Raw genomic sequence first — 7,878 nt, forward strand, 5'->3', positions numbered from 1 at the left:
AAAACTTGAGACCACAATTCACTCAACCAAGAAGAAAAAGTCAAGCTGCAAGCTGAGTCCTGCAAGAAGCTGCCTTTCCCTTTGCCCCTAAGCAGACAGCGACAGACGAGAGGGTCAGCATCTCCACCAGTGACTGCTCTGTGTGCACCTTACCTCATGGAAAGTACCGATTTACTGAGCACGAGATAAACAGGTAACTGACCGTTCCCACCTGCTCCTTTTCTCCTGCAGCGTGGGGCAATCAGTCATGTGACCACACCCTCCTCCCTCTGCCCCCTCCAGCCAGCTTTTGCCCTTGACTGAAGGCCTCAACATCATCTTGGGAGAGAGGCACAGACCTGTCTCCTGGGTGCGTCCTTAGCCTTGGCAAATAAACTTCTCCGTTGATTGAGGCCTGTCTCAGGTACGTTTTTGGTTTGCAGACTCATCCATGTGCTTTTCCAGCTGGGCCTTGCTCTTCTCTTGTTTGGCTGAGTAATTTGTTTCTGTTTATGTGAGGCTGATGGTGCCGCAGCTGTTCCAACTCCCATCCCTCAGCCAGATCCCTTCATTCCCCAAACTGTTCTAGATTTGGCTTTATTTTGGAAATCAGAGCCTGGCTTGAGTAGCTGGAAATCTAAGAACTTCTGGATAAGTTACTAAACACTCAGTATTTGGAGCGCAAAACTGAAAGTGGGTGAACCGGGTCTCAGTCAACTTCGAGGGTTATGATGCCAAGGCTGAGGATCTGCCCGGGAGAAAGTGACACCAGTCACAGCGGGACCTGTGCCCAGCCTTTTCCAGAGAGCGTTTTGAGGTGCTGAGTATTTAAAAGAGGAAGAGAGGAGAGGGCAGGAGGGGAAGGGGAGAGAGAAAAGCGTGGGTAGGCAATGAGGCAAGTGGTCAGGTTCCTGCGAGGCTTTCGTTAGCACTCGCTGAGTGCACATTACAAGTGAAAGGGTGGGGTGGGGGAACAGCCCTTTATGCACTCACCTGGCGCTCAGCAGACCTGCATCTTCCATCAGGCAGAGGGGACACAGAGCAGAAGGAAAAGCCAAGCCTGAGTTTGTTTCGAGCGTTTAACCAGAAGTCGTGGCTGGAGGCACAAAAGCCCCTCCTTGCCTATGTAACTTTGTTCCTTCGCTGCTTTGAACAAGCAAGAGGTGGTTTATATTCCTTTAGCGGCTGGTGGTGTTGGCTTTGTGTTCCTGCACAAAAATAAAAGCAAGTCTGAGTCTTGCTTTTGTCCCACACTCGCGAGGATCAGCTGTTCATCGACACTGCCAGGGTGCAGGAGGCCCCTGGGGAGATACACGGCCGGCCGTCTTGCAAGCTGTCTGTTCAGAAACGGACTGGTTCTCCTGAAAGGCAGGATTTTGCGTGGCGCCGTTTCCAAGTTTTCCCTTTCCCTTTGGAATAGTAAGTTTGGCATCTCAGGATTCTGTTTTCCTTTCCCAGGAGGGAGCAGCTCCAGACGTGGGCTGGCCGCTGTCCTTCCATGCCCCCTCTCGGATGGAATCAGTGGGCCTTGTGCGTCTGGCCACCTCCACAGTCTTCCCCTGGGGTTGGAAGAGTGCTTTTCTGTCTATTAGCCATGATTTCCAGCCAGCGCTGGAAGAGCTCTGATTCCCTGGATCGTGGGGAAGACCCTCTCCGGGCACCCCAGCCGCACATAGTTCGACCCCCTCTCCCGGCACCAGGAAGCGACTCCAGCGTGCTCTCCTGAAAACCGTCTTCGACTGCAAGTGCGGTCAGTGTGTTTTCTCTTGTGTCGTTGGAATCAGAATCTTTTGAATCCTACCTGCAAATTTATGCAAACAATATGCAAAAACTTGTGACAAACATTGGCAAAGGAAGCCCTTTCGCGGGTGAAGCGCAGCGGCCACTAATGGCTCTCGGGGTGGTTTGGGGCAGCGGCGCAGGTGAGAACTGAAGCTTGGTAGGAGTCTGCAGTGGTGGTAGGAGGTGTTGGGGTCTTCCTCCTCCCCTGCCGCCCAGTGTGGGTGTAGCCAGTGAAAGTGCAGAGTCAGGGGCTCCCTGTCTCTTCTTCACTGTGGAGGCATCGTCAGGGCTGGGGAGAGGGCAGGATCCCTTAGCCTCCCTTCAGGCCGTTCCTGATGCCACATCTGGTGCTGAGAATGAGTTTGAGAAGCCCCCAGGCCCCCGACCTCCCTATGCTGTCACACTCATGTCAAACTATGCTGTGTTAGCATTAACTTGACATTACAGCATTGCTATTGTCCCCCGGGAGGTTAAGCTTTGTGGATCTTAGTTTTCTGTGATCCCTATCATGGAACCATCGAAACTCTACATCTTAACATCAGAAGGTTCTTTCACCATCATCTGGTCCAATCCCTTTGGCGGCCAACACACGAAGAAGTGGCTGACCCTGGTTCAGCCCTAAACCGGGGCCCTAAATCAGTCACCACCTCTCCAGGTGACACTGCTCACCGGATGGAAGGCCTCACAATCTGGGTGCCACTTGAGATATGGTGGGAGCAAAAAATAGTTGTGTTATTTTAAAGGGTCAAGAGTGACTTTGTAAATCCACGCCCCTGTCATTCCTAGAAAGCTATGTGGCTTATGGGCACCACCAGCTTCTCTGTGCTTTTCAAACAGCTGGGCAGTTGGGCAGGCCACATTCATTGCTCTTAGGCTTGTAAATAACCTCTGGGCTGTCCAGAGCTGTCATGAACGGTCCGGAGTTCTATCCTGTGGCTGTTCATAGGCAATGATGAAGTTGGGTTGTGGGGAGGAAGAGAAAGAAGGGAATGGTGGAATGGGCTGTGGGGCCGATGAGATCAACATTTATTGAGCACTAACTATTCCTGCCATTATGCTGAGTGTCACCCAACATTAGCCCCATTTTACAGTTTGAGGAAATTAGGTTCAGAGAGGTTAAGTAACTTGCCCAAAGTCTCACAGCTAATAAGGAAGAAGACTGAGGTTTCACACTTGAGGCTTTCTGATTTCCGAGCTCAAGCTCGTCATGACTGTGCTCGCGGGACAATGGTGGGGAGAGAGCCGGTTTCCAGGAAACCTCTAAATGGCTATGCAAACGTTGACCCTCTTACTTCCCGCTGCTTGGATGACAGCCTTCGATGGGATTTTTAGCATCACAGTGGAAGAGGGGCCAGCAGAACAGCAGGGTCATTTCCTGCATTGGTCAGGATGTGCCTCATCTTGCCCACGTCTTCCTGGAGCTGACACACAGGAATTTTTCCAGCAGGTCTAGCCTGAGGGTGCTGGGGCTTTAATTTTGTGCTGGTGCAGGCAGTTTTCAGGCTCAGATAAAATTTCCTTTAGCTGTTTATTTATCCTCCCAACAAGCATTCTGTAGACACCTCTTCTGTCAGTTCTTGAACCAATAAGCATGGTCCCTGACCCAACAAATGGAGCTCTGATTGGGAGATGCAAAACCTGATTCCAGCAAAGCCTCTTGCAGCTTCTCTGGGGCAGTTTTCACAGCTCTTTTATCTTCCCCACTTCTCCACTGTTGCTTTACCAATGGGGCCTCTGCCACCAGGGAGCAGGGAGGACATGGAAAAGGGGCTGTCCGGCACTTGGTTGTGGGAAGGATGTGGAAGCCAGGGGCTAACCAGAGGTTTCAGCATGATCTGCGAATCTTCCCCTCTCTCCCATCCCTGCAGTGCCGTTTCGTTAGACACTGAAGCTGGGCTCATGATCTAAGGGCCACGGTTCACTTAAAATTCCATCCCAGGCCTGGTGCGGTGGCTCATGCCTGTAATCCCCACAATTTGGGAGGCCGAAGCAGAGGATCACCTGAGGTCAGAGTTCGAGACCAGTCTGACCAACATGGTGAAACCCTCTCTCTACTAAAAATACAAAAATCAGCCAGGCATGGTGGTGCATGTCTGTAATCCCAGCTACTTGGGAGGCTGAGTCAGGAGAGTTGCTTGAACCTGGGAGGTTGAGGCTGCAGTGAGTCGAGATCATGCCATTGCACTCCAGCCCGGGTGACAGAGTGAGTCCCTGTCTCAAAAAAAAAAAAAAAACTCCATCCCAGCATCCTCAGCTGGAATAACTGCCAGTTGCCACTGGCTGCCCCAACGGAATTAACAAACACTGCCACTAGCCCTCCTGACCTCATTGGACAGAACTGCATCCTCAGCAGACACGAGCTCCTCCATCCTGAGACAGCCGTGCTCCTGTCTTGGAGTGGGAAGTCCTCTCATGCGGAGTCTGAGCTTCAGACAGGGACGGACAGGGGCCCTGCCTGTATTCTCATCAGTATCCACCTAAAAGGAAGAGGCTGAGGCACGAAGTCTAACTTAAAAAGTTGACTTGAGCCAGGGTGAGGACAGCAGCCGAGAAGACTCACACCCACGTACGCCTGGCCGTGAGCTTCCTGGCCGTGAGCTTTCTTTCTTTGGCCTTCATTACAGGCAGGTTTTTAAAGGCAAAAGAGGGGAACATGGAGCAGGCCGACACAAAGCTGCTTTTTGGGAATCTCGCTGGCTCACAGAAATAACACTGCTGAGCTGTGTGGTGCAGGTTGCAGCATCCGGTGGGCATGATTTGTTGGTTAGCGGCTCCTGGTGGTCATCACACACAGCTCCTAAAGATGAACACACAGCTCAGAGGGGGTAGGACAGGACTCCTGTCCCCTCTCCACGTCTCTCTGGGCCCGATCATGTAAAAGGACTTGTGTTCCTCATAGAACAGTTCTTTTCTCATCAGGAACCCCATTTTCTGCTTTCTTTGAGTGTCAGGATGGGGTCCCCTGGAGAGCTGCCTGGAGAGGCAGGAGAATCCCAGGGGGGGAACCTAAAGCACTTAAGCAGGGGCAGCAGCCCCCACCTACAACCAGCCTTACAGAGCAGGTCACTGGGGCTGAGAGTGGGAGGAACCAGTTCCAGTCCCCCATGTGTATTCCCCAGACAGACCTGGAGGGTCCCGTCCCCAGAGATTGGGGGCCGTAACTGCAGGCAGAAGGAAAAGCCATGGAAAGCATTCATCCCTGCACGAGCTCAGGGCTCACCCTTGGGAGATGCTGAGCGGCAGAAGTGCCTGGAAAATGTGTGCAGAAAGAGTGAAATGAGCAGAGGATTCCAGGTTTGGCTCTGGTAGAATCAGAGGATGATCTGGGGGGATGGAGACATAGACCCAAATGGTAACGGGTTCGAAAAGTGACACTTGAAGACTGAAACAATGACGTGACCCTGAGAATTTCTTTCTAGTTCCTGGCTTCAGGCATAGGGTTGTGGTTGATGGGTGGATGTGTACACACAGGCAGACACACGTACTGTTGGGAATGGGTGCTTGGTGTTGCAAAAATCAACACTGAGACAAAGGATCTCTCAGCAAGGCTAGTTTACTTTCTGCAGAAAGGGTGATACTCACTAGCAGTCTTGCCACGAGAGCACACACAAACAAAAGAGACAGGGTCATTTATAATCTGACGCGTCCACCCTCCTGCTATATCTGGTTTCCATCGGCTGGAATGGGACCTCACATCTGTACTAGACCCTATTGGCTAGCAACTTAGAACTTCCCAAAAGAGGCAAAGGCAGAGGAGAACAAAGGAAGAGAGGAAGTAACTTGTGGAATGCTGAGAGAGGGAAAAACGCTTCCAAATAAGAAAGAGGCTATGACCTAATGCTTGCTTGGACCGGTTCAGGGATGCCAGGGCAAATACCTAGGCTAAAATGTGGGAGCTAAGAACAGAGTATATTGATTTCTTTATTACAGCTAGTAGAATTTACGATTAGCACAGGTCTTTGAGTAAATTTGGCTTCTAAGAGAGGTTACTCTCTATTCTGAATTAGACTGGGAGGAAAATCCCTTTGAAGAGGAACCTCTATTTCATTTCCTACATGTACCTTCTGTCTTGGACTTTGGGAAGATGTTCTCTGGGCTGAAGACCATCTGCTAGGTGAAAATGTCAGGGAAGGTAATTGTTGCTTTTTCTGCCTATTGCCAGCAAGTTGGACTTTCATAAAACTCTAGTGCCGGTTCACCACAGCCTGGAGGGACAAGCACTGGGTCTCGCTTTACTCAGCCCTGCCAGACTGTGTGCTCTAGGACAAGCCATTCAACCCTTTCAGTTGTGCTATAAGAAGAATCAACACCCATCTTGCAGGACTCGTTTAGGGATTAAGAGGGAGAATCACCAGGAAAAGGATGTGTGATCTGTAAAGGGCTGTCACCCCCTTGTGATGGTGACAATGATGTGGTTAAACCCTGGGACGGTGGGTGCGCATCCTCGCCTAGAGCAGTGGTGTCCACAGGGTCATCCTTCACAGGGAGGAGAGGTACCGACATCGTCCGATGCTTGACACAACCAGACCCACACACATGATGCACAGATAGCAACACTGAGGGTCTCGGTGACAAATGAGTGGAACATATAGGGGTGGGGCTTTCACAGCCTTGAGAGCAAAAGTAAGGCAAGTTATTTCTGTTCAGAAACACAAAGCCAACAACACCAGCAGCGAAAGGAATGCAAACTGCATCTTCTTGTTTAAAGCAGTAAAGGAACAAAATTACATAGGCAAGGAGGTGCTTGTGTGTCCTCAGCCATGACTTCTGGTTAAAAAGTACACACAAACCTCAAAGACATTCAACACCCTCACTTCAATGCCTGATGGGATGTGTTTCCTTAAGAAAAAAATCCTGGGAGGCGAACAACACTCACTGGGGCCTGTTTGGAGAGGGCTGGGTCAGGGGGCGTGGAGAACATTAGCGCAAAGAGCTAATGCATGCTGGTCCTCATGCCTAGGTGACAGGTTGATAGGTGCAGCAAACCACCATGGCACACGTTTACCTGTGTAACCAACCTGCACATCCTGCACATGTACCCTGGAACTTAAAATATATATATGTAATAATTAAAATTTTCAAAAAGAAAAAAAAATCCTAGGGGTCAGGCGCAGAGGCTCATGCCAGTGATCCCAGCCCTTGGGAGGCTGAGGTGGGAGGACGGCTTGAGCTCAGGAGTTTGAGGTCAGCCTGGGCAACAAAGTGAGACCCTGTCTTTCCACACGTCTTTCTTTAAAAACAGAAAAAAAAAATCCTAAAAATAAAGCAGTGTCACACTTTCTTCTGTCTCATCTGAGCTTTCTGTTTCTATCCTGTGGAGAAAATCTCTAGACATTTCCCATTACCTTTCAGTACCCATTGGTACTTCCCAGGCATGGAGTAGGACAGGGTAACTAATTTTTCTGAGTGCGTAATCATTCATTCACTCAGTGTTTATTAAGACCTACTGAAACGGGAAGGGTTCCCTTGTCCCCCTCATAGGGTGTGCAATGGGGGTGTGGCTTGCTTCTTCAGTGCCTGGCTGCCCAAACCTCTAGGCGAGCATAGACAGGTGCCCTGCTGCCAGACCAGTGGGGGAGCACACAGACAGGCAGGCTCCAACCCCACAGCCGTGTCTAGGGCTGAATGTTTACAGCTGAAGCGCCCGTGGGTGTGTATTCCAGCGTGCTCTTTTAGTTTTGCCATCTGTAGGCAGCTTGTGTTAACCAGGTCAATGAGGCCCTCTACTTGTGGAAAGGACAGAGGGCTGTCTGTATCCCGGGGTTCTTGCCTTGGTATACCAGAAGAATCGGATCACACCTGGGCTTGGAGAATGAGTGCAAAGTGTTATTGAGTGGAAGTAGCTCTCAGCCGATGGGGGAGCCAGAAGGGAAATGGTTTTCCCCTGGAGTTGGGCCGCTTGGTGGCCCCGGCTCTCCTCCGACTGCCCTAACCAAACTCTGCCTCGTCCTGTCGGTCCACGGCCTGACAGTGCGCCAGCATCTGTGGGTGTGCTCTTCTGCTGGCATGCTCCCTTGACGTCCTCTCCATGTCCAGCTGCTTTTCTTCTTCCCTTCCGCTGATGTGTTCCTCTCAGCATCCAGCAGCTTCTCTCTCTGTCTTGCTAGGGCCTTGGGT

Source organism: Rhinopithecus bieti, unplaced genomic scaffold (genome assembly GCF_001698545.2).
Source record: "Rhinopithecus bieti isolate Rb0 unplaced genomic scaffold, ASM169854v2 scaffold_18153, whole genome shotgun sequence".
NCBI classification, from domain to species: domain Eukaryota; kingdom Metazoa; phylum Chordata; class Mammalia; order Primates; family Cercopithecidae; genus Rhinopithecus; species Rhinopithecus bieti.